This window comes from Chinchilla lanigera, unplaced genomic scaffold, assembly GCF_000276665.1.
Source record: "Chinchilla lanigera isolate Chin_1 unplaced genomic scaffold, ChiLan1.0 scaffold00049, whole genome shotgun sequence".
NCBI classification, from domain to species: Eukaryota; Metazoa; Chordata; class Mammalia; order Rodentia; family Chinchillidae; genus Chinchilla; species Chinchilla lanigera.
In genome coordinates, this window is record NW_004955450.1 from 3,007,158 (window position 1) to 3,010,850 (window position 3,693).

Consider the following 3,693-nt stretch of genomic DNA (forward strand, 5'->3'; position numbering starts at 1 on the left):
AGTTCAAGACCAGCCTGGGCTACAAAGTGAGCTCAAGGACAGCCTGAACTACACAGTGAAACCCTGTCTCAAAAAGACCTGGAATTTGCTCCTCAATTGAGACTCTTTATAATGGATTGGGGGGGGGTGCTACACACCTCCCCAAAAAGTGTGGGCTAAGGAAACAGCTCTTTAGTTATCAATAATACAGCAAATACAATCTGGCATTTGTTCAGGTAACATCAATTTTGTTTCATTCCATCCCTTATTGAGAAGCTGAGAGAACGGAAGGTGCCACAGGGGAGAATGAGGTCCAAGCAGAGTCAAGCCGAGCTGCAGGTCAGTGCAGAAACCAAGGCTGGCTCCAAGGCCCCCAGCCCCCCATCATGAACCTCTCATCCCTGGCACACAAAGGGTCACTTTCTATCCGCTTGCCAGAGTCTACCTGCTAAGATGGGGGCTTCCCCCTTCTGTCACCTCCGTTCCCCTCATCCCCTCCCAGCCTCATCACATCCCTGAAGTCCAGGACTATGACTCATCCTCAGAAAGCAGCAGCACCAGGTCATGCCAGCCTTCTCTTCTGATGCCTCTTCAGTAGGCTCCTACAAATCCTGTGCCCGGCATTCAAGGTTTTGTGCCAGTCAGCTACAAACCTCTTTCTCTGCCACCCTTGGCTTCTCTACCATGCACTGATTTGCTTCCTACATCCCCACCCCCTGTGCAGAAGATCCTATCTGCTTCCTTGTTTGTTCCCAGTATCCCAAACCAGCAGCTTCTAAATCCCAGCATTTCCTCATAGCCTGCCTCCTCCTGGAAGCCTTTCTAGACATTCCTGCTCTGCAGCTCACTGCACCAATTCCAGATCAGTTGCTGGGACTTAGTAATCGCCCATCCTCGGCTAGTAGGTCCCTCACAGATGGCTTCCAAGGGGACTCGCAGAGCACAGTCAATCTGTATTCAGTAATGACTTAAAACGTGGACATGGTCCAAAGGATGGGGGGTGGGGAAACTGTTGTCCTCCCCCTAACAGGAAAAGGCCACAGCTTCTGTCAACCCTGCTGATCACACTTCCTCCAGGAAACCCTCGGGGACTTCACGCTGGCAGCGGGACAGGAAGCACAGCCTGCAGAGGAAGTGCTACAGGGAGTGGGGAGAGGGAAGAGGAAAAGGAGAACTGGCGAGGTTGTGCTGAACTAGAAAAAGGAGCTTCCTAGAGGGAGGTCGCTATCTGGTCCTGTCATTCTGTCCATAGAGAGGTGCCAGCAGAAAGATGCCCAGAGAGGGAAACCAACGTGTTCAGAGGTGGCCAGCAGGGAATGGGCTACAGAAACCACCATGGAGCCCCCGGCCCTTATCAGGACTTCCCTCCAGGACCCCACTGGCTTCATGCCTTGTGCTAGACTAAGAAGTGCTCCCTCTGGGGCCATTCAGCAGCAATGGGCCTCTCTGCAGTGCAGACTTTCCTGTCGGACTCACTGGGCTCTGGTGGAACTAAGCTAGCAACCTCGCAGTGCCCCAAACAAGACCAGTCACACCCCTGCCAGAACCATCTCCCTCTTCCACAGCTCTGAGCTGTGCAGACAGAATGGAGAGAGCACAGGTTGCAAAATTTTCCAATCCCCGCTCCCTGCCCCGCGCCCCATCCTGGGGCATGGTCACAGGGCCGGGCTTAGGGAGGGTGAGGGTGCTTGTTCCTACCTGTATGCCTTGCCCCGGGTCACCCCCTGTCCTATCCTGCCTGTTCCACGCAAATCTCACCTCCTCCAGTCTCCCGTTCAACGGCTCTGCCTGCCTCTCTCCCTGTGTCCCCGGGAAAGTCGGCCAGGCCCTCTGATGTCCCCGTGGGGAGCTGGAACACGATGGGCTTGCGTGGCCTGCGATGGCCAATGCTCTTTGCGGTCTCCATCTGGATCTCCCAATCCCCGGGCCAGCAGCTCCCAGAGGGGGGACAGGGATCGGTCCCCACACACCTCGCCTCTTTCCTCGTGACCGGCTCGTGCCTGCTATACGCGGCGCGTCCAACCCACCACCCGGGCCCTGGCGGGGTCCAGGCCCAACTAGAGCGCCCATCCCCCTCCCCCAGCCCTGGGGTGGCTGCAATCCCTCATTCGAAGGTCGCTGCTCAGGAGGGAGGGTGGGGAGACTCGAGTCACTTGGGGGAGGAAGGGCCTCCCGCGCTTCCATCCCAGGTCCCAAATGGGGGTTGCGGGACAAGGCCCCGGGATGAAGGGTCTGACGTCACCGCACCCCGAGTCCCGCGCGCGACCGAGGATGGGGACAGCAGGAGCTGTGCCGGGGGTGCGCACGGAAGGTCACCCCGACTCTGCACCCCAGCAGCTCACAGAGATTCAGATTTGCGCCAGCCCCCATCCTCGCTCCCAGCCCCGTCCCGTCCCCGTCCCGTCCCGTCCCCACGGGCCGCAACTCACCCTCGCTGCTGCGCTGCACCGAGCGAGGCGGCGCTGAGCCGCGCTGGCTGGGGAAGCGCGCGCCGGGGATCCGATCCTCGCGCGCCCCCGCTGGCCTCTGCAGCTGCTCTCGCGAGATTCCATCCCCAAGCCTGGAGGGCGATCACTCTCGCGAGAAATGTGAGGCTGCTTGATCCAGGAGCTGTCCGAGGTGCTGCCCCTGGCCTAGCCCCACGGGGGAAGAGATCCAAAGATGGAGGACCGGCCAGGAGCCATTGACTCAGTTTCCAGATCCATAAACTGGGGAGAAAGACCTCCCTTGCCACCACAGGGATGAGCAAGGAAGACTTTGAGAGCAGGAAATTTGTACTTAATCATTTAATACTTAAGTCACATTTTTAAGGCTAATAACAGAAATGTCATCAGCAATCAATGCAATGAAATAAAGTGATTTCTTACTGAAAATAAAAAGAAAGAGGGGGCTGGGGATTTAGCTCAGCGGCACAGTGCCTGCCTGGCAAGCGCGAGGTCGTGAGTTCGATTCCCGGTACCAGGAAAAAAAAGAAAGAAAGAAAGTGGGAGAGTGTGGCAACTGATGAAAGTCCTCAGATCTAAAGGCTCAGGGTGATGTGAGAGGACAAAGATGAGATGGAGAGACGTGGACACCCAGACTACAGAAAGACAGACACAGAGAGAAGAAAGCCGGGGTTGGTGATACACAGCTGTGACCCAAGTATAAGCTAGACAGCAGCTAAGCTGTAGACAGTAGACTGAACTCTCTAGCAGCTAAGACAGACATGGATTAATGGGTGGTGAGAGAGGAGTCCAGCCCTCGAGGAAGTCGGTGAAGAGGATGAGATACACCAAAACTGCGGTTGGGAGTGAATTTAAAGAGAGCCAGGCCTCAGGATGGAGACTTGAGAGCCAAGCCTGTGGGTCTCCTTAGAGATAAACAGAGCCTCGGGTTGTATTGTAATTAACACTACTTGGTCCAGTGAGCCCAGACAGGTATCAGATGCACAGGTGGGTGTCCAGAACACTTTGACCCACACTCCAATCCCTTTCCAGGGAAGCCTTGGTTCTTTCTATGTCAAAAATGACAGATAAGTCAAGGTTGATATTGCCCATCATATAGCTCTGCTGTGTGCCTTACTTCCCTATTGGATCAATAGTAGCTAAGCAACTGTACTTGTAATCCTATAGATTGATTGCAGTTTAGCCCATGCTGTGATTCTGCTGTCTAAAATATCCTTGGACAAAGAATCTCTGTGGCAACACACTGTAGGGACTGCTCCTGTCTCTCAAG

The 3,693-nt window shown here is 55.2% G+C and overlaps 1 protein-coding gene across 1 annotated transcript in view; it reads right to left on the bottom strand.

The window, feature by feature from the left end:
- Scamp5 (secretory carrier membrane protein 5) overlaps positions 1–2,498 on the bottom strand; it is a 23,134-nt gene extending 20,636 nt beyond the window's left edge. The window contains exon 1 of the mRNA XM_005393526.2: positions 2,409–2,498. The gene's annotated coding sequence lies outside the window, so the exon portion shown is untranslated. The remainder of the gene's footprint in view (positions 1–2,408) is intronic.
- Positions 2,499–3,693: the final 1,195 nt, after the last annotated feature.